The following is a 24002-nucleotide window of genomic DNA, read 5'->3' as shown; positions in this document are numbered from 1 at the left end:
GCTGCAGCCGCCGCCGCTGCCGCCCGCACCGGGTCTTCGGCGCCCGGCCGCCCGCCCGCCCACCTCGCCCCACGTCTGACCCGGCCGAGCGTGGAGGCTGCTGTTGCCGCCGCTGCCCAGAGCCCAGGGGTATCAAAACGATCTCCTGAAAAATTCCAAACGATAAATCCCGCTCGGCTCCAAACTCCTCTCTTTTCTGCTCTGAGCTCTTTTTTTTCCCTCCCTCTCTTGCTTTCTTTCGTTGCAAAACTTGGAAGTTGAAAAATTCACCGGTTCCACCCTCTGGACCCCGCTCGAGCTCTCTCCAAATCAGACTTAAGGATTGTTTTATTATTTAATTACACAATCATCGCTTTACTCCTCCTCCTGCAAACGCGCATTCCTTTTGCACCAGCCTCTCCACACCCCCCGCCCCCCACCTTCCTCCTCCTCCTCCTCCTTCTCCTTCTCTCCCCCCCACCTCTCCCTCATTTGTTAAAGGTATCCTACCGGTGCCACAGAAACATGACTTTTTTTTTCCAAAATAGCTCTTCTTTCCGCTGCCCTCCCCACACCGGCACACACATACACACCCCCGAAAACCCGCCCTAGAAGAGGTATTTCGGTGCTCGCTGCGGACTCTTTAAGCCGCGGGAACATCCGAGTGGGAGAAGCACTGAACCGGTCTGAGCCCTAGAAAGGAACGAGTGGAAAATTCCCTCACACCCAGGCCGCCCCCGGGCCGGGGCTGGGGCGCCGACACTCGCACCCGGGGCGGGCTCAGTCCGCAGAGCCTGCGGCTGCAGGGAAGAAGGGGAAGCGGAGCAGGCGGGGGCCTGAGCGAACTTGGGCCCAAGTAGTTGGGGCGCGCCGGCGCGGACCTGGGGGCCGCGGCGCCCAGCCCCCGACGGCCCCGCCTGGAGTCCGGGTTCGCGGGTAGGGAGGGGGTGCGGGGTCGTCCCGGGTCTCCCCACCACGGGCCTGCGCCCGAGGCAGTCGCGGCGTGCGGCGCTTCGCCGCGGTTTGCCGCCCTCTTCGGGGGTGCCCCGTGCACGTGGCCTCACTCTGAGCGGGAGGACCCGGCCGAGCCGCCGCCGCCTCCTGCTCCCTCCTCCTCCTCCCAGCACCAGGCTTCGCTCTCCTCCTCCTCCTCCTGCAGTCCCGCTGGCTGGCTCCCAATCCCCACCCCCCGGGGCCCGGGGCGCCGGCGGAAAGCGTCTCCCTACCCGCCCGGGTGCAAGCGGGGCGGGGCCGCGGCGCGCCCGGAGCTGCGGGGCGGGCGGGCGGGCGGGCCGGCGGACGCGCGCGCGCGCGCGCGCAGGGTGCGTCTGCCGCTGCAGCCCTCCAGAGGCGGCCGGCCCGGAGCCGCTCGGCGCCCGCGCCGGCTCCCCACCGCGGCGCTGCCCCGCCCCCACCCCGCCGCCAGTGCAGGCTCCGAGTGAATGAACTTGATTCCGGGGATTTTGAAGGAGGCGGTTCGCCTTGCACCCTTTCTGCAACCCCCCCACACACACACACACACATACACACACCGCCCCCCCAAATCCGGTTTTCTGCTTGGGGTGGATGGGGAAGAGGTGGAAGCAAAGGCCGCCCAGACAATGGAGGGAGGAAAAGTGAGCGCCTGGGGCTCCCAGTCTACCTAGCTGGGGGCTGCGTGGGCGCTGGGGCTACCGGGTCCTCGCGGGTCCATCCCCAGGGCGGGGCCGCCCCGCTTCCACGGGTACTGCTGGGGCGTTTTGAGGCTCGCCCCCAATTGCCCTGTCCTTTTTCCACCGCTTCCCAGCTCTTGATTTTGTCCCCTCAACTTTAGCCCCTCACACTCCCTCTGATTTCTGCCCACCGTCCCCTCTTCCTTCCCCCAGCGGACCTGGAGGAACCAGTGACTTTTTCCTTCACCAAGGGGGAGTTATCCACATCAAGCATTTCACAACGACACATCAAGAAAAGTAGGCAGGTTCAAGTCAACCATGAAATGGTCACTTTTTAACCCCGTCCTGTCCTCATTAGGGAAATGCTCAAACACAGTCCGTTTTCAAAGAGCGCTCTTAATGAGGCGAGCTTGCCAAGTTTACCAGCTGCAGCCCCCGAAAACCCAGAGCCCAAAGAAGAAAGGCGCTGGGGGGTGGGGAGTTCGGGAGGCCGGGGAGGAGGTGCTGCTGGGACTGGGGAAACAGGTAAAGTCGAGGAAATCGCGCGGACCCCTGCGAGTTAACCCTTTCGGCCACACGCTCTGGGAGCGGCCTCCCTGCGGTCCCCGCCCCTGCCCCTGCCCCGGCAAATCCTGGAGTCAGCGTTCTGACAACGTTAGTTTCCTTTGTGCGGGTCATTTCTTCTTTTTGAAAAGCTGGGATAAAGTTGGCAGTCTTTATGGATGAAAGAAATGAGGTGACAGGTTAATCCAGCAAATACTCATTTATCTCAGAAATTTTAGGCAACCTCATCTTACACACACACAAACCACCAGCACGAAAGCATCACTTTGTATTGCACATTACACTGCATCCCTTTTCTCACCCTCACTAGATTCTGAGGGGAGGAGGCGGGGAAGCTCTACTGATAATACCAGCTTTAACTACTGGAGTTTCCCTTTGAACAAATATTCAATTTAACTGGAGTTAATTTACCATAAAAGACATTCCCCTTGGCAGGAATGCACTAATGTCCTTGAACACACCTCTTTGAATGCCTGGACTCTCACAGAAGCCATTATTTCGGGGTCTCTTTAAAAATCGAGCGCCCATCTCTCCTTCTCTCCCTCCCTCCCTTCATCCCTCCCTCCTCACCACACCACCCCCAGTGAAATCCTGGCACCCAGAGAGCACTCCTTTCAGCCTGAGAGCCCAGAACCAGCCGTTGTCCCCTGGCAAAAAGAGGCCCAGTGCTGAGCCCTGGGCAAGTGTCTCCCGAAATCGCCACCCCTCCTCCCTTTATTAGTTTCCCTTCCCAACAGAAACCATCTCCTTCTGCCACCAAAACTAGGTTGCATCCAAAAGTTTTTCACAAGCTCAAAAAAGAAAGAGGAAAAATTGACAAGTATTACACAGAAGAGCCCACAAAAGCTTCAGCAGCACCAGGGGCGAAGAAGCAGCGTCAGACCCAGGTAAGTCCCCAGAGAAGTGAAGATGTCTGGGGCCTCCCAGGCCCATCACTTAGGGGTTCAAATCTCTTTCCATTGCCCCACGTTTAAGGGTGCTTATGGCTGGTTGCACTTTGATGACCATGGAGGATGCTTGATAGTTTTTGCTTTTGATTTGTCTCCCAGAAAAAAGAAAATGAGATGGGAGTATGGTGAGGCGAGGAAAACCAAAAAGGAATGAAGAGTGAGCAACAGAGACTTCCTGAAAAAGAAGGTTTATGGGGGTGCTCAGTTTCTATGGCTTTGACTGTCTTCTCAGGCCTTGCAGCTATGTGGAGAATGGCTGACACCCCCCAAAACACTGCTGCTTGTCCAGCCAATGCCAAGGTCATTGCAGGCCTTCCCTGAAAGAACTCTAGGGAAGGGAATCCTTTGGAAAGAGGGGCTGGTGGATTTGGTTGCATGGGACACCCGGCTTCTCTTAGCACAGCGCTTGTCCACCACCTTTGGTTTGAAAATCTCAATCTTTTAAATCTGAGGTAGAAGGAGGAACTGAGAAAGTGCATGTATTGTATTCACTTTCCCTTTTTTGTAGCACGTCTGTGTCATGGTATTAAGAGTGGAAATATCTCTGAAAAGCTTCTGATAGTATCAAAGTGAGCCAAACACTTCTCAAACTTTGGTACTTACCACTCCTAAACTCCATCTCTCCCTCCTACACTGAGAGGGTTAAAAGCACTGGTGTGACAGGCCACTTTCATTCACCCCAAAACCTGGCTAAGGAGGTAAAGTGAATGATTCTCTCAGCAACAGGAAACTCTGTTATTTCATTATTCTTAAAGATCTCCTCACTAGATCTCCTTGCTACCTTATAAGGGGGGGAAAAAAAGTTTCCTTTCTAACTAACAGAAAGTTTATTGATTTCTAAATAGAATGCCAATGCTTCAGCTCACTGGATTTTTCAAAACCCAGTTGTATATTTGAAATAAGCAATGCTACCACATTTGAGCCTTTCACTACAGATCTCCAGAGAGGAGCTTGACATCTCAAGTATCTAATATTGTTTTTCTTTTAACCATTTCCTTCCTAAAGAAACTGCAGCGACAGGTTGCAAATCCTGGGCAGTTTCATGAAAGATTTCTTGGAGCTTAACAAAGCTGTCATTTCCAATACACCCGATGACTTTTTTTTTTTAGCTCTTGCATGTGATTTGCAAGAAGGTTCAACAGTTCCACACACCCTGGCTGCATCGCCAATATCAATATTTAAAAACTAAATACGAAAGAGACAGATGACCTCCTGACCCCAGAAAGCAGGCCTGCAAAACTGCAAGTATCTACTGCACCATGCCCAGGGATCTTTCCTTTTTCCAAATGAACCATAAAAATCATACATGTGTACTCTGGAAAACACAAATTTATATCCACAAGGAGAAACACCAAAAATCCACTCATAAATGCAGATATAAACAACCAACAAGTATTGAAAGTGCCTGTACTTGATGAGAATTGCAAAATCAATTTTACCAGCTCAGGGAATCAAATTACTCAGCTCTTAAACTACTCCTGAGTACTACTACTACTGTCTACTACTCTTAAACAAAAAACAAAATCATACCCAGCCTTTAAAGTACTACTGTCAAATTAGGGAAGTAATTTTTTCCCCACCAGAGAATTCACAACTGGTTAGTTTCCCCACCCCCATTGCTAGCCCTTTGCCTTTCACTGAAATGAATAAATAAATATTCCTGGACCTTTTTCTCCTCCTCTGGGAACTGTTTAGTGTCCCCTGAGGACAAAAGTAAATGAGAAAAATGACGTTGTTAATAATATCACTTCTGAAATGCCTCTACTCCACTGTTTTTAAAAAAAAAAAAAAAGTGTCCCACTAAGTGTGTCTATATTTCTAGCATATTTACAAGTTATAATACAGTTCTGACTGGGCCAGATTCCTCCATTAAGGTTAGCTGGTTTTCACTTCTCAACAGAGATGAGGCCAGTTCATCAACAGAGATTCCCAACATTGGAAGACATTTGCTCCACAGATTACAGAGTCAGCAGTTGCCCTGTACTTTTGCACGATGTATTTTAAACTTTGAAAATAGAGGTAATAGTTGCCTCGCTTCATCCACAATGTTAACAAAGGTTCCATATACTCTCTCACACAATGTCTCTTGTCTGCTGATATTGAGAGTTGCAGTTACTGCTCTTTTTCAAAACAGCTGACCTATACAGTAAAACTATATGATCATTTTATTTCTACATGTAAACTGGCTTCTATTACCCATATACACATGCCTTGTAACACAGGAAAACAGATGGGTTTTTAAGACAGGTATAGAAAGCTCTGTCCAAAATGGCTAAGTAGTCTTTACATTCTGTATTAAGTATAAAAAGTGCATAGCAGAACAACTCAAACTTTCTGCACCCCTTTCTCTCATTTCTTCTTTAAAAACTGCATAACAATGCATAAACAACAGAATTTCAAAATCAAAACAATGCATAACAACAGAATTGTGCATTTTAATCTTCAAATTAAAATTTAAGAAACAATTACATAATTACAATGAAAAAATACAAACAATTGGGCCTAAACAAAATATATGTTCAGTAAACTTTATCTCTGAATGTATCTGAAATTTTAACTATACAAGCCAATGAATCTCAAAGCGGTAATATCAAATTGTGTAATGTCAAAAACTCCAAAAACAAAGTTACAGATGTTCGTGACATCATATTCACTCAAAATTATGCTGCTGTTCAGTCTGACCATATTAAAATTAAATGGATGCCTCTGTCTGCTAAAGAGTAAAAATTTATTTTGGACCTCAAACAATGAAACTGTCACCATTTATTATATGGAACACTCAGCTAATCAATTTCCTATTAAAATAGCTTTCAACAATACTTGGCTTTAAAATTCATCAGGGCCAGTAAAAACGCTTTCCCAGTGCACAAGAATGCAGTCCCAACCACCGATGATAATTACCGTTCTAATAATTTTATTGCCCAAGTACTTTTTCCTGTGTTCCTCATCACTTAGGCAGGAATCTGTAGTATATTGCATCAGTGAGTTGGAGTGCTTGACCTTTGCCCACATATGATTTAATAGGGACTTTTCAGCGCTAGAGCTTTCTCCATCTCTCATACCATTAAATGAAAACATCAAACCTCAAATGTAAAACTGGAAACCACAGCGTTTTGTGTTTCACAAACTCTTCGCAGTTTTTACTTAGGATGCTTAAAGGTCAGTTTCTTTGACTCACAATGCTTTTCTTCATATCGTAAATGCACTGGAAAGTCACACTAATTCTGATTTTGATTAAATCTTGAACTCCTCAGTCATATACACACATACACTCTGCTTATTTACACGTGCATTCTTTTCTAACCACATAAGCATGCGTATGTTACTTTCTAGACTTATTCCATTTTAGGGCTGATTTAAATGTCTGTTCAAGTGTGGGATCAAAAGTTAACTTTTTCCCACCTATTGGAAGTTAAAGTTACAAGGATGGTGCTATAAGATCCATTCAAAGAAAGTCAGAGTTAATCTTGTGTATTTTGGCGCCTTTTCCCTGCCAGCTACTGTAGTGGGGGGGCGGGGGGGAATACTTGGAGATCTTGTCTGTCCCGTCTCAAGTTCAATGGCAGTTCTTCCAACCCGAGCAGAAGATGGCCATGTTCACAGCCCTAATAATAATTCTGATCACGCCACTTCAGCATCTTGTGTCAAAGTCGAAACTGGCTTCCCCGCCCCCTTCAACCTGAAAGCTGCCAAGTCCTCACACACTTCACATTCAACCACAACTTAATGGATGGGATATTGTGCATTAAAATGTGTCCCAGACGTATTGGCGAAAAGAGGACACGGGGAACGAGAGATAGAGACACACACAGACTTAGGCAGAGGAAAAAAATCTGCAGCAAAAATAGCGGGGTTGCAGGGGGAAGTATTAACAGGAGTGGAAAGAAATCCATCATAATCTGTTGTAAAAAGTTGGTGGGGGGTGCGGAAGAAAGGCTAACAATACGATGCCACAAATTCAGGGATGAGGGATGGGAATTACGACTAAACTTTAGAATGAATACTGATTTTAAACATTCCAACACGCCAATCAGAGTTAAATAGTACTTCGTTCACTTAAAAATGTGTTTTTAAATGAGAATATCTGTGAATTAAAATGGAGAAAATAATGCTTCAAGAGGAGAGATGGCCTACAAGGTAGAACTAAAGTACCATTTGAACAGTAATGTTTTTCCACCACTGAGGGGAGAGGGGGATAAAGTAGAGAGTTAAAGCAGAAAAAAATGCTAGATTCTGCACCGTTTGGACTCATAATGTTACTCACTGATTTCCACCATAAGAGTGTGTCAGATGTACTAAAGTTGCCAACGCTAAATAATAAGAATACATATTTGCAAATTAGTTCTGCAAATGCAGCACTATAGCTCACAACCTGTAAAGCAGAAATGACATTTAGGAAAGGGGTAAAACAGCCACTTTGCAATCCACAAACAGGAAAAGAAAAACTGTGCCAGGGGTAGGAGGGGGTGCAAGGAACGAATAAAAGAAGCAAACAAAACCCATCATTTCAAAGCCACATACCATCGCACTGTATTGCATTAAATAAAAGAGATCTTGAGTCTGTAACAGAACCCTGGGCCGCTGACTTGACGTGTCTCAGGTACAGATTTGTGGATTTTCTCAGGGGTTGTTTTGGTGTCGCTTTTTGTTTAGTTTAAAAAAAAAAAAAAAAAAAAGCAAATCCGGGAGTAGTCTTATATATTTTTTAATTGTAATTTCTGCACTGCCACAATTCTTGACCCGAGAAGAAAAGGCGGTCAAAGTCAAGTTTAAAAGCAGGCAGCCCTTCGGTCTGTCTGGATTTCCAGCTTTCTTTCCTCTCCCTTGCAGAAGGCTGTTTCTCGTGGTTGACTTGAACGCCGTCCAGGATGGTGTGTGTGTGTCCGCCCGCGTGTGCGTGTGTGCATGTGTGTGTGTGTTTGGTGGGTTTTATTGTTGTTTTAGCGAGGCTGCTCCAGGAGTGGAGGCTGCGCCGGTCAGATGCAGCCGGCACGGCCCCGGGGTCGCGCGATCGCCCCTTCCCCGCCCTCGGATTGGCCTGGCCCGCGGCGGGGCTGCCCCGGAACCGCCACCCAGCAGCGCACCCTTCCGTGCCCGGCCCGCGCTCCTCCTGCAGTCGCCTCTCTGGCTTTCTCTTTCTCCGGCTCGCGGCCCGCCCCGCCCCGCCCCGCCCCACCCCACCCCGGCCGGCCTGGGCGCGCGGGAAGCGCGGCTCTTCGCTTCCGCCTGGCGGCGGGAAGGAAACCGAAAGGAGGAGCCGGGGGCGGGCGCGCCGCGATGCATATTCATCAGGGCGCCCGGGGCCGGGGAGGCGGGAGCGGGCCCGAGTGGGTGTGGCGGCCTGCGCCGCGCGGCGCCCCTCGAGAGCGTTGGGGGGTGCGTGGGTGGTCGTGGGGGTCTGGTCTTTGTGCGGCCGCGTGGGGCCGGAGAGCGGCGAGGGCGTGACCGTCTCGGGGGCTCCTGCCCGGGCTCCCGGCGCCTTTGTGCTCCCGGACTGTGTGTCTGCGGCGCGCCGCGGGCGTGGGGCCCCTCGCGGGCCTTCTGGAGCAGGAACCCGGCCGAAAACGCCGCGCAAAGACTCTAAAACAACAATAATGATAAAGAGTAAGGAATTGCTGTTACTTCCTCACTTCCCGCCACGTTGCTGGCTTTAACTTCTCCAGGCCACTTTTGTTTCCGTGTAAGGACTCCCGAAATATTCCTGGCTGTGCAGCGTTATCATTAAAGCAAAAAGACCAAAAAGAGCGCACTTTGACTTATAGGTAGTCACGCGAATATCAAAAAAATAGATCAGTAATTTAGAAGTGGGTGAAACAACCAACACCAAAGAGATACACAACCCCGGAGTTCCCAGAAGTAAACACTCTAGAGGAGGTTGGATAGTGAGTTAATGTTCATAAAGAAAGCAGTTTTGATCAGCATTTTGGAAACAAATATATGTGGGGGGATTTTTTTTTTCTTAGTTTTTGAGTAATCCAATTCTCTTCATGTTAAGTATCTGTAGTTAAGTGGGGAAATAATGTTTAACAGTTGAAGTTGTTATGCAAGTATTAAAAGTAAAAATATAACACTAGCCCTAACATTTACTTAGTAGTAACCCACATACATTTAGAAAAGACTTTATTACAGTGATCCTGACTAATTATGTAATTGCACAACAGACTACAATAGTTTCAGATATTCTCTAAAACCCTGTTGAATTATGTGATTACCAGTGAGACTAGAATAGCTACCGATGAATTATTCTTATCTCTCTACTAAATGTGAGCACGTCAGTATTTTAATCCCAATTATGTTTACCCTCAAAGTCTTAGAGAACTTAAACAACATAGTTCAGGTTCATACCTCCTGCGACACAGTATTTTTAAAAAAAGACATGGCCTCATTACAAAAAAAAGGTTTTTCCCCCTTATATATATACACACATCATGCGTATGTTTGCCTGTGTATGAATAATATACATAGCTATTTTCAGTGATAATAAGTGCAAAACTAAAAGTGAGATTGCCCAATTAGACCTTAGAAAATGCCCAACTTTAAAATAATTTGTTTAACTGCAAGTTTAACAGTTCCCAATTTCCCCTCCAAAAAAATTAGCACAGTATATATCTATGTAGCTATACAGCTTGGAGAAGGGGAATGAATGGACTGGGAGGGAGGGGATACACACATGTATCTATCTCTATACTCAGCTGTAACTTCCGGAGGAAAATTAATTTTTAATGTCTATCTTGCTCCAAGTTGTTTTAACCACTCAGCTAGTATATCTATAACTCAGTCTCCCCACTCAGGTCAAGTGGGTGACAAAACAGATCTGTTTTCATTCTAGGATTTCCAAATAGTAGTTTCATGGTCAAGTAAATCACATTTAGTACTGAGGAAACAAATATAAAATATAAAGATTCAATGCAGCTAAATAAAAAATGTAGAGTGAGAGGATAACACTTGACCAACCGAAGAATGATGGATATAGAAATAAGTAACACTTACATGGGCAGTGTTATCAAATACTAAAACTTTTATGTAAGTGTGCAACAGAGAGTCTTCTCTCTTATTATTTGAAGTCCGCAGCAGAATTACCAATCCATCCCAACATCATTTCATGCAAAGGAGAAAGGACATTATGGAGAGAATCTAGATTTGTTTAGGAAATATTTTGAGACACAAAATAGGAAAAGGAACAGGGAAAGAAAGAGAAAAGTATTCCATTCTCATGATGACTTGGAGGAATCTAGAGTTTGTGTCACCTGTCAGAGAATTTCTATCTAAGCATATTATTTAGTCATAAAATGTACTATTGTGTGTCATGTTCAGGCTTTCATAGATTATCTTTTTTTATTTGCATGTCGTTCGTTTCTTTTGACATGCGAAGCTTATAATAATACTTATTCCTATATCCATAATTCTTCTGTTGGTCAAATATGTACACCTATCATCATTAGATGATACCTAAGGTTTATAAAATAAGGAGACTGATTTTCAAGCATGTCTTATAGAAATTGGTCTTGCTAATTTTTAGTCACCTCAACGTGTTGTTGCTTCTGAATTTTTTAATTGGTAAATAGTTATGGTCTTTTCATCTACGTCGCCTGATTTTCTGGTTTTCATATTTTGCAATGTAAATAAATATGCAAAAAATGAGAAGTGTTTTAAAATAGATGCTCCTTTTTAAATGAAAATTATCTTGGTCGAAAGCATTTCTAAGAATATAATTAAGGTCCAGTATCTTTTTATATTAATCTTTTGTTATAAATTATAACTAATTATTCATTTTTTTTAAATAAGCACTGTCCAACACTAGTTAAGCATTTTGGGCCTCTGGCACTGAAGTGATTCCAATGTTTTTAAATGTCATTTTTTTCTGCCTTAAGTTGCAGGCACAATTCATTCCATGGAACTTACCAGAAGCTTCACAAGTACACTTGCACTTAAGATTTTTCTGGTTCTTCCTAAAGCCAATTAACTGGTAATGCAGTTTCTGTATGTTTTCTTCAAATTAAGAATTTTAAAAATGTACTAGCAACATCTGTGTGTATTTATCTTTGAGAATAATCACTATATAATTATTTCTAAAAGGCCTGCATTATTACAATGCTTTATATCATAATTGAAGTAATTCTTCTACCCCATCTAAACCAGTAATTTTCAGTCATTACCCCAAAGGTGTTTATTTTGTCTTACTTTTCTATTTCTCAAAAATATAGAAAGTGTGTTTTAATTTCTATGATTTTTATATTATTAAAGGGTACACACTGATTTATTAGATTTTTATATTTAATCCATTATTATACCAGAATTTGTAGAAATTTAATGTATGTAATAAAGATAGTGGCATATTTAGGATGTAATACTAAATAAAACATATACTATCTTTTAAAACAATTAGATGATATTGAAAAATAATATTTTTAGAATTTAAAAAATACATATTTTTGAATATGAACATATAAACACTTCTTTTAAAACAATTGGATAACTATTTTTAGAATTTAAAAATGAATATTGTATTTTTTAACATAAATTTGGAAAGATCCATATTTCTTATTGCCTCCAATAGTTTTAAATATTTTCTAATTATATAAAAACAGGGAAGCTTAAATTAGGACATTTATAAAGTGCCAAATGTTGATGTTTTGTCAGATTTCAATAGATGAGAGCTGTCCCTGCACTACTTTCATTAAGGAGAGGACAGTGCATGTCTAGTGTATTGTCCTATAAGAGGAAAACCCAGGCATAAATAACAAATCATGGTAATAATTTGTATTTTTCGTTGGTTGTAACAGTCTTTCACTGTAAATCCTTATGCTTCTTATTTAGATATTGATGGTAAAAACAAATGCAATATAATTCCTACAAGACATAGTCGCCCATCATAAAGAATTATGTTTGTGGAAAAGACTTCAAGAAATTACAAGATAGGCATCTGCAGTGGAGTTGAAACACCACACTGCCCAGGACAGACACACTGGGTCATTTTCTAACCATTGAGAGTATGGGTACAAAAATAAATATACACATGCAGTGTTCCTTCTTTCACTAACTACATGCTGCACCTGTGCACACACAGATCTGATGACATCTGCTAACATAATAAATCTCAAGTGGTTTGTGGTGTCATCAAAAACCTGAGATGGTGGTATGGCTCATAGCCTTACCAACCCTAGGCTATAGCCTTGTTAAATTTCACAGGCTAAATAGAGACAGACTCAGACTTATTCCATGCACCAACCAGAGGTTTTCAAGAGCAGGTTAAAGTGGTTTACAGGAAAAAAAAAAAAAAAAAAAAAAAAAGCCTGCAGTTATGACTCAATGTGTGAAAAATCTGCTCTCTGATTCAACAGTGGTAAATCCAGGATGCCGTCTAGCTTCAAAAAATAATGTTTATTGCAATTGTTATGAATTCTGAATTTGAAGTATCAACCATTTCTTAGCCTACTTATGTTTTTAAGACTTATAAAAATACTATGAGCAATTAATCTTCCTATCTTGCTTACTCACACTTTTGTGTAACTTTAGAATTTCAACCATCAAAATGCCCTTAAAAAGAAAACAATAAATTGGAATCAGTTTCAGCTATAATGATTAAATTGAGCATAAAAAAGCAAGTGTTTTCTGAAAAAATCTTCAGGATATTTTATGCCATATGTAAGGTTTCTGAAACAACAGAATTACTAAGGTATTTTTTTTTAACCATTTTCAAAAAACAGAGGCATCTGGCAATCCAGAAATTAGTGAGGCAACAGGATGCACGAAAGCGCTAGACAGTCTACTGATCCTTCAGTATAGTCCTGGCAAAAGACCATCCTGCCTTTTGCTCAGTAGGTCCACGTTCAAAAGAAAGTCAATGTTAATTCCCCTGGATTCAAATCCTGTGGCCAAATGTCCCCAGTGTCACAGATTCCTGTTGGCATATCTAGAACATGTTGATATCATTTCAAGTTGCCTGTTACTTAAAGAAGATCAATAACTATATTTTGTGTCTGTATTCCATAAGTAAGAAATTGTAGGTGCAGCCCAGGGAGTAGAGGAGGAATTCATTCCTACTACAAACACACATTGCATGCTTAGCATGGGTCTGGACCTTGGGCTGGGTGCTGCCATAAAGGATAGATAGGTTTTTGAGGATCTCCGCATTCATGATATGAAGGCCTTCTCCTTTGTGCTAATATTTTCCTCCAAATTTGTTTAGAAAAGAGTAGGCTTCCCATGGGGTGTTTTGAAAACCTTCAAATAAACACTAAATAACAACCTGTGGTTTTCTGCTCACTGTGCAGGCAGCTGATGTGGGCTTGTAGAATGAAAATAGTGTTAATACAGAAACCAAAGAAAAATGTAATTAAGGATGATAAGTCAGCTGCCCTTCCCGTCCCACTTCATCCACTAAAACAAAAGAAACCAAACAAAACCCTCCTATGATATATTCAAAAGCCAAACTAACAAAGTTGGGAAAATTTTGATGCCATTATGGTTCATGATGTGAGAAATATTTTGTAAACAGAAGAAGAGAGAAAGGAGCAGTGGTAGATGGAAAAATTCAGGCACATAGAATTTACCTAACATGCAACCAGTACTGCCTTCTTTTACCAACTTTTTATTCAGGATGATTGACAAGCAAATACAGAGGTCAGAATAGAAATACAAGTTTCGAGAACACACCTAACGTCACTGCCTCTCCCTTTTTCTCTTCATATCTGGCACCATCTGAATTGCTCCCCACCTTTTTTTTCTTTTGTGATAAGGTCTTGCTCTGTCACCCAGCCTAGAGTGCAGTGGTGCTATCAGGGCTCACTATATCCTTGACCTCCAGACCCAAGGGATCCTCCCACCTCAGCCTCCTGAGTAACTGGGACCACAGGTGTGCACCACCATGCCTGGCTAATTTTTTATATTTTTTTGTAGAGATGGGATGTCACCCTGTTGCCTAGTCTGGTTTCAAACTCCTGGGCTCAAGTGATCTTCCTGTCTCGGTCTCCCAAAGTGCTAGGATTATAGGCATGAGCCATGGCATGGAGCCCTGAGCTGCCCTCAACATATATATATATATATATTTTTACCATTATCTCTAATTTTTTTTGGTTATGTGAACAATAGTAGAGGTACTTTAAATGAACAATTAGCAAGATAAAAAAGATAGCCACCCACAATCCCATCACCTAAAAAATTTGTTTCATGTGCATATATTTTGATCTCCTATCTGCTTATATATTATATATATATGATTGCATAGTTATAATCTTTAAATGAATATAATTTCATTTTAAAATTTTTCCACTTAATTTTCTATTTGCATTGTCGATATTAGTGAATGGTCACAAAATTGTGAAATTAGTGACAAATGGTCACAGAATTGTAAAGTTGTTAGAACTAAAAGAGACTTTTGAGACCTGCAGATAAGAGATTAAGAAACAAAAGTGGAACCATCTTTTGTTTTTTCCCTCCTAAATTTGTAATGTTGATATTGACTGTTAACATTTAAAATTTGGTATATTTTGTTGAAATATCTAGATGTTTTGCTTTTTGTGAACAAGTGGAAGGTGAGACTTTTTGGGCGAGTGTTGCGCACATAACACCAATAGTTTGGAGTGGAGTAGCAACTGCCCCCTTCAGCTGGGGCTTGGTCTCCACAGTCCCCTTTTGCCCCTTCTTGTATCATACTGGCCTGCTTTCCTCACTTAGATTTCTGACTTGCTTTCTATACCCCTAAGTGTACAGTTCTTGATCTAGATCAAATGCTCTTCTTACAGATGAAAAACAAAGTTCAGAGAGGTAAAGTGACTTACTTATGACTGCTAAGCTAGTTAGTTGCAATGCCAGCATCCTAAAAGACACCTCCTGACTCCAAACAAGCTCTCTTTGTATTAATGTTTTTTTCAGAGCATGTGGGGAAGGGGCTTCTGTGTGCCAATATGCACAGCGTCACCATAACTACTGTGACCACAAGCTCCTTTATAGACTGAAACGTCCTAGGATAGCCACTCATCACCTTTTATGCTCCAGGTCATAATTAACATTTGATGTCCGCATGCCAAACGCCTGACCCCCCTGCAAATCCTGGGCCCACTCACAGTGACTCCTGGTCTTTCTCTTTTTCTTTTTCTTTTTTTTCTTTTTTTTTGAGATGGAGGCTGGAATGCAGTGGCGCTATCTCGGCTCAGTGTAACCTCTGCCTCCCGGGTTCAAGCAATTCTTCTGCCTCAACCCCCCAAGTAGCCGGGACTACAAGTGCGTACCACCATGCCTGGCCAATTTTTGTATTTTTAGTAGAGATGGAGTTTCACCACATTGGCCAGGCTAGTCTCGAACTCCTGACCTCGTGATCTGCCCGCCTCGGCCTCCCAAAGTGCTGGGATTTTAGGCATGAGCCACCGGGCCCAGCCGTCTTTCTCTTATTACCCAGTAACAGGCCGGGCGCAGTGGCTCACGCCTGTAATCCCAACACTTTGGGAGGCCAAAGTGGGTGGATCACAAGGTCAGGAGATCAAGACCATCCTGGCTAACATGGTAAAACCCCGTCTCTACTAAAAATACAAAAAATTAGCTGGGCATGGGTCGTGGCATGGGCCTGTAGTCCCAGCTACTCGGGAAGCTGAGGCAGGAGAATCACTCGAACCCAGGAGGTGGAGGTTGAAATAAGCCGAGATCGCACCACTGTGCTCCAGCCTGGGCGACAGAGCAAGTCTCTGTCTCAAAAAACGAAACAAACAAAAAAAGAAACAAAACAAAATTAAAACAAAAAACAGTAACAGAATGCAAGTGAGGGAGGATGATCACTTTATGGGGATAACATCAAATCTGCTCTAATTGATAAAGGAAGTACCTAACTAAAAAGTTAAATACTTTATAATATTCTTATCTGACATACCTCAAAGAAATGTGATCACGTGCTAATACCCTAGTAGATAACCATCATCCTAAAAAATATAAAGATTCCATCTCTGTACAGAGACCATATTTTCCGATCACTAAATCAGAACACATGATGCAACCAAGAACTGTTTTTAAAAATGATTTTAAGATTTTGAAAAGTTTTGCAAAAAGTTGTTTTAAAGGAATAGTTTTTAAGTATGTTTTAATAAATCCATTCTATGAAAATAACAAATGTATACCATCTATGATGATCCACGTCTGTTGTACAATTCTTAGAAATTTGCCTAGAAAATGGGATTTGGTGACAATCACTGCCATTTTATCATCATAAGCATCCTGTGTAGTTTGTACTTGCAGTGCTTTGTTTTTTTAGACAGAACACCCACTCTCTAGGTTTTGCTCCCAAATGGAGATAGACCTAAGGATGTACATAGAGTGCCACAAAGTCAACACAGTGAATAATAGAGAAGCTCGTACATTATGTACACGTTGAGTCTACAGTTACTCTCTTGGTGGGTGAAGAAGAGGTCCATATGCAGTCAGTCTCCAGGCTCATTCATAGATGTGATCTTAATGGCCCTTATTCTAATGAAAGCACCCTGTTAATTCGGCAGCTCAGGCTATCTACTTCATACATAGGAGTCCAGCCCTTCTGTACTGAGTTTCCCCGAGGTCTAGATATGCAAGCTTTTTGGAGGGCATTTTAAGTGACTACCTACAAGCTGGATCTTCTCTTCTGTGACCAATTTAGGCCAATGGCAGCACCTTAATTAAGCAAGACCTCCCGGGGGCAATGGTTTCTCCCAACTTTAGATTAAAAGTAATATCAAGGCAAGTGATACCATTTACTGAGGTCTCACTATGCTTCCGCTCTGTGCTCAGTACTGTATGTCATCTAAGCTCTTTTAAAGATGGGGAACTGGAGGTTCGGAAAGACTGAGTAACCAATTGAAGGTCAGATTGTTCATGATCCAGGTCATTCTAATTCCCAAGCCCGTGGCCATAGCTTAATAGTTTATGCAGCAAGGACATGAAACTACTAAATGAGTGGGGCCCAGTCACAGGACTTGCCTTGGAGGCTTTCCACTATGCCTCAAAGCATTTTTATCACTCTTCTTTTGAAATTGCCTTTAAAACCCCGGGCACATTCTTTTAAATATTATCAATGGGGTAGATCTTCCTCCTTTGAATGTGGATTTAAGTTTTGGATATAGCCAGGATTCATTCAATACCCTGTGGGGATTAAAGAACTTATCAAGCTGGGTAAACCAGTTTGGGTTGAAAACGAGGCACGACAATGTAAAAAGGTTATATTCATTCTCCAGTATGTTCTGAAAGTAATGGAATATAGGCTTTCAACTTGGACCTGGAGGCATTGACTTTTTGGGTTCAAATCCTGACTTAGCCACCAGAAGGCTATGTGACTCTGGACAAGGCAGGTAATGATTCTTAACCACGGTTCCCCTACCTTCAAAAATCATGCCTGCTTCAGTGTGGTTGTTTGGGGATCAAAATTTTTCATTTGTCAAAATATGTAGGACCGTTTCTGAAACATAGTCCTTTCTCAATAAATATTTTCTGAATCTATCAGATTATTACTTTTCTCTGTCCTTGTTCTTCAAATAGGGTGAGAGATGATAAATAACAATAGATATGACTGCAAGCCTCTCTGAGTGCCGCTAGGCCTGTGATAGCATTTATTTGCAATTATAGTTTAAAAACCAAGAGGAAGCCAGGCGCGGGCGCAGTGGCTCATGCCTGTAATCCCAGCACTCTGGGAAACGAGGCAGGTGGGTCACTTGAAGTCTGGAATTAGAGACCAGCCTGGTCAACATGGTGAAACCCTGTCTCTACTAAAAATACAAACTAGCTGGGTGTGGTGGCGGGCGCCTGTAGTCCCAGCTACTCGGGAGGCTGAAGCAGGAGAATCACTTGAACCTGGAAGGCAGAGGTTGCAGTGAGCGGAGTTTGCACCACTGCACTCCAGACTGGGCAAAAGAGCGAGACTCCATCAAAAAAAAAAAAAAAAACCACATACAGACACACACACACAGAGAAATCTCCCTAGCTCCCTGATGCCAAGAGAGATGGATTTAAAGTAGACTGTTTTACAGTTTGAAGTTTCTGGGGGACAGTTTTATCTCAAGGTTACTTTTAGGTTCTTCGTAGAAAGGTAAGAAATTTAACAGCATCTCAAGGAACTGCACCTTCATAAATATTTATGGAGCACCTCCCCTATGCCATGCCCTGTGCTCAAGGTGAGACGGGAGCAGTGAGGACAGGAGCAGTGTCCAAAAGGTGCCTTGGTAACAGGCATTGAATAATGCTGCCCAAATGCTAAGAATTGAGTACATATCAGAACCCACCAACACAAAGAGTGTCAGTCATCTATTGAAGAAGATGTTGCCACTTAATCAGACAACAAAGGGATGCCTGCTGTGCCCAGGAGATAGAGTATGAACAAAACCAGTGATATTCTAGTGTGGAGGAGAGAGACGGATGGGGAGTGGGAGGGGAAAATGAGGCGATAGCTAACAGAAACACAGAGCTTGTGTGCTGCTGTTCTGAGGCCATGAACTTGCCAGTCTGTTCAATGAGGTTGGAAGGGTGGTCTGATAATTCTAGAAGCCTTGCAGGAAGGCTTTTATCAAAAGAAGGAAATGAGGAGTGTGCAAACTTTTCTGTAGCCTAGAGTCAATCAGGGGTATTCAGGGGTATCTAGAGAGGAGAAGGGATGGAGCAGCCTCCAAGGAACGCTATTGTAGAGCTTTGGCAGCTGCTCTAGAACCACCTTGGTCTCTTCTTGGCAGCACCCTGCAAACCTGAATACTTTGAGAGATGTATGCCCTTTCAAGCTGGCTTATGTTCACTTTCACAACACTTATGAAGCACATTAACTCATTTGATCCTCCTAATAATTCTATATTACAGGTGTCATCTTGTCTCTGTTTTACAGATGAGAAGACTTGTGTGCATAAAGAATAAATAAATCACCCAAGGTCAATAGCTTGCAAATATCAGAGGTAGGATTTGAACCTAGGAAATGTGGTTCTAGAGCCTTAGCTCTTAGCCGTGAATTATATGCAGACTTTTTCTTCACCCCTCTTTCCTCATCCTCCTACTCAATAGAGTGGCTTGTACCCACCCTTAAAATTTCTCCTCCTTTCCTTAGGGCTCATTCTAGGCCCTACAGCTCCCTAATGGGGAGGCATATCGTGGGCACCTTTATAGCTCAACTACTCCACACTAAAGCCTGATCAAGACTTAGTCACTGAAGAGAAAAGAGTCACTTCAGCAGCCTTGGCCTAAGTCTTTGGATCCCTAAAGAATAAGACCCAAGTGATTGCCTTGTCTCTCTTCTTGTGCTTAAAAAAAGAAATTGTCGTATGGTCATACCATTGAATATTATATAACACCGAAAAGAACAACCTTCTATATAATGTGTATCTAGGAAAGTATACATTATGAGTGTACAGCTAAATGTATTTTCCATGTCACCACCATCCATATTAAGAAATGAAAAATTATTGGCAATACAGAAACCATCTCCCAATCTCAGCAAATTACTGGCCCTAATATTCTTCCCAAAGACAACCACTGTGCTGATTTCTAACAATACAAACTTGTATTGCCTTGTTTTGAACTTTATGTAAGAAAAAGCATACAATATTTACTGTGTTGTCTGAATTATTTTGTTCAGCCTTTCATGTGACATTCCTCTCTGCTGTTGCAGGTAACAGTGTTTTGTTTTGTTTTTTCTGCATTGCAGTATGGAACTCTATTATATGCATACAACACAGTTTATTCTATATCCAGCAAACCTTGGGTTGTTTCCAGTTTGAGGCCAATATAAATAATGGAGATATGAACACTGTCTACATGTTTTCTGTTATACATACATATACATTATTTTGGGGTATAAGACTATGAGTAGAATTTCTGGGTTATAAAGTATGCCTGCGACAAATTTTGGTAGACAATGCCAAATGAATTTCCTAAGTGGATGTAGTAATTTATACTCCCACCAGAAGTATATCGGTTTTAATTGTTTCACATCTTCATCAAGACTGTTGTTTTTACTTCCAACATGTAATAATATTTTCATGTGTTTTAATTTGCATTTTTCAAATGACTGATGAGGCTGAGCTCCTTATCATCTGCTTATTAACCATTCAGATATCCTCTTTGAAATGTCTGTTCAAATATTTTTCCCATTTTTATTTACACTCTTCTATCTTTTTCTTGTTGATTTGTAGGAGTTCTTTGTATACTCTACATATAAGCCCTTTGCCAGTTTATATCTGTTGCAGATTTCTCTTCCTACTTTGAGGCTTACAGTTCCACTCTTTTAATGTTGCAATATTTTTTTTAAAAACATGCTTATTGAGGTGTAACTGCCATACAATAAACTGCACATATTTAAAGTATACTAATTGATAAGTTTTGACATCCATATACACCCATGAAACCATTACCACCATCAAGATAGGCAACATTTCTATTACCTCCAAAATTTTTTATATGCCTCTTGGTGATCCCTCTGTCCTCTCCCTCCCCTGCAACCACTGATCTGCTTTCTATCATTATAGCTTAATTTGTATTTTATAAAATTTTATGTAAATAGAATCAAACAGTATGTACTCTTTTTCATCTGGCTTCTTTCTTTCAGCATGATTATTTTGATACTCATCCATGTTGTTGTAACAATAGTTCATTTCTTTTTATTACTGAGTAGTACTCCATTGTATTGTATAACACAATTTATCTGTCACCTGTTGATGGGCAATTAGGTTGTTTCCAATTTTGGGCTATTACAAATAAAGCTGCTGTGAACGTTCATGTACAAGCCTTTTTATGGACATATACTTTCAATTCTTTTGGGTAAATACCTAGCAATGGAACGTATGGGCATATGGCAGGTAATGTCAACACAGTTTTCCAAAAGTGGCTGTATCACTTCACAATTCCACCAGCAATGTATGAGAGCTCCCATTCCTCCACATCCTCACCAGCACTTAGTATGATCAAGCCCTTTTATTTTTAGCCATTCTAGTAAGTATATACTGTATCCCATTATCACTGTAGTATTTGTCTCCTTAATAACTAATAGTGTTGAATGTCTTTTTATGTGCTTACTTGCCATTTCTTCTCTGATAAAATATGTATTCAAAGTTTTTGCCCATTTAGAAAATTGGGTTGTTTGTTTTCTTACTGAATTTCTAAGTTTTTCGTATACTGTGAATACAAAGCCTTTATTAGATGTTTGATTTACAATGTTTTCTCCCACACTGTAGTTTTGCTTTTCAGTCTTTTAACAGGTTCTTGAGAAGAGCAGAATTTTAAAAGTTCGATGAAGTCAAAATTGTGGATTGAGCTTTTGGTTTAATATCTAAAACATTTTGCTTAATCCAACATCATGAAAGATTTTTCCCTCTGTTTTCTTTTGGAATTTTTATAGTTTTATGTTTTATATTGAGATCTATAATCCATTTTCAGTTAAACTTTGTGTTTAGTGCAAGGTATGAATCACAATTCATTATTTTTATATGGATATTTAATTGTTCCAACACCATCTATTGAAAAGACTTTTTTTCCCTACTGAATTGATTTCATACCTTTGTCCAAAGTCAGTTGTCCACATACATATGGGTCTATTCTGTTTTTCTATTCTGTTTCATTGATCTATTTGTCTTTATCGATGTCAATTCCACACTGTCTTAGTTATTATTGTGTCGTTATAATAAGTCTTGAGATCAGGTAGTGTTAGTTCTCCAGATTTGTGCTTTCAATATTATCTTTGAATGAACTCTTCTGGTATTTTGTCTTGTTCTTAAGTTTTCTCCAAGAAACCTTGAATCTGCTCAGACCATGTTACAACATGGAGCTGCAATTTGCACCTGTGGATTTTAATTCCTTCATTCCCTTGGGCCTAAAAGTCATTTTTATTCAAAGATATGTTTTTATAAATGTATGAGCCCTGAAGGGAGTGGGATTGTGGTGGTATTTAACCAAATTGTCATCAGCTATTATGGTAACTGACTACAAGCTGAGCAACTGACCTTTTTGGAAAAAGACTCTACAGACTGACCTCATGGGCCTGGGGAAACCCAGGTGGAAAGTGGGAAGGAAGAGAGCCACCTATTTATGGTAATGCTTACAAGTAACCAGGCATTGCTGGGTGTTTTGCATGTGGCAACTCACTTTTTCTAAGATGCTTATAATTTCACTTCTAAAGATATGCTCTGAAGCTGGGGTCCATAAGCCTTTTCTGTAAAGGACTAGATATTTTAAGCAGGACCAGCTTCATGGGCGTGGACCTGCGCAGTGGCCCAGAGCCTGTGCTTAGAAAGCTCCTGTGCTTGGTTTAATGCTCTGCAGTCACTACATTGAAACACTTGATTTTTTTTTCTTTTTTTTTGCCTTTTTCCCTTTTTATTTAAGGAAGAGGTGCTGCTGAATTTTTCAGTTTAAACTGGGCATTATGGCTACATAATGCCCAGATTTTAGATTTTGAAGGTCATACAGTGTCCGTCGCAACTACTCAACTCTGCCAATGTTACACAAAAGGAGCCACAGACAATATATAAACAATGAGCCTGGCTGTGTTTCCATAAAACTTTATTTATGGATACTGAAATTTGAATTTCATATAATTTTTACATGTCATGGGATATTATTCTTCTTTGTTTTTGTTCTTTCAACCATTTAAGAATGTAAAAACCATTAGTAGCTCTCAACCCATACAAGAGCAGTTAACAGGTTCTGTTTGGCTTGTGGGTGATAGTTTTCTGGCCCCTACCCTAGGGAGACTCGTGCACATGTGCAGAAGGTAACATATACAAGAAGTTCTCAGTAGAATTGTTCATAAATGCTCCAGAGGAGAAACAACCAAAAGTTCCCTCAAACGTATAATGGATAAATGCATTGTATTTATTTATGTACAACACATGGTTGAAAGAAAGAAGCAAGTCATAAAAGGATACATACAGTATGATTTTATTTATATAAAGTTCAAAAACAGGCATACAGAAGTGCTGAAATCAAAATAAAAAAGTAAAAGCAAGGAAATGATGGTGAGAAAAATAATCATGGTTACCTTTCAGGAGAGAGAGGTGATGGGGTAGGGACCTGGCAATGTTGTATTTCTTGACTTGGGGTCATTATTGCATTGGTGTTTACTCTATATCCTTTGAATTAGACATTTTATGTGTATACTCAGAAGTGCACATCTCCTCACTTTAAAATTTCAGTTCTCATTTTCTAGCCCTGAATTGGCATTTGGAGCCCCACTGGTGTGGCGGGAGACACATGCCCAGGCCACACGTTTCCAACTTCCTAAAGCTCCTTTGATGTCATTTTGAAGACCTTTGGCATCCATCTGGCCTCGGGCTCCACATTTCCCAAGAAGAGTCTTGGCTTTTATACATTCAACTGTTTTTCTTTTCAGTTTACTTTTGTTTCAGACACTGATGCTGTCTGCCAAATTCCCTCAAGGTCATATCCATATTATTATGGGCTCCATTGTCTTGAAACCTTTCTTGTTTGTAAATTCTATTTTTTGTAATTTCAAAATGTAATTATAAATAATTCAATTACATTAGACTGGGCAGTAAATGCATGTACTGGCCACTTTCCCTTTGTCCCTCTGTTCCTCAGTGTTGATTCTCTTCTTAATATTTCTACCTTCTGGCTCTCTATGTGTAGCTGTATGTTGCCATTAACCCAGGCAGGGCTAAACTGAAAGAAAAGAAAATATGTAGCGGGGTGTGGTGACTCGCACCTGTAATCCCAGCACTTTGGGAAGCCAAGGCAGGTGGATCACAAGGTCAGGAGATCGAGACCATCCTGGCTAACATGGTGAAACCCTGTCTCTACTAAAAATACAAAAAGTTAGCTGGGCGTGGTGGCGGGTGCCTGTAGTCCCAGCTACTTGGGAGGCTGAGGCAGGAGAATGGCATGAACCCGGGAGGCGGAGGTTGCAGTGAGCCGA

The 24002-nt window shown here is 41.8% G+C and overlaps 1 protein-coding gene across 1 annotated transcript in view; it reads right to left on the bottom strand.

Annotated features, from left to right (window-relative positions):
• Positions 1–24002, bottom strand: part of NFIB (nuclear factor I B) — a 318143-nt gene that overhangs the window by 234025 nt on the left and 60116 nt on the right. The window lies entirely within an intron of this gene.

This window comes from Theropithecus gelada, chromosome 15, assembly GCF_003255815.1.
Source record: "Theropithecus gelada isolate Dixy chromosome 15, Tgel_1.0, whole genome shotgun sequence".
Taxonomy (NCBI): domain Eukaryota; kingdom Metazoa; phylum Chordata; class Mammalia; order Primates; family Cercopithecidae; genus Theropithecus; species Theropithecus gelada.
This window is presented reverse-complemented; position numbering and strand designations above follow the sequence as displayed.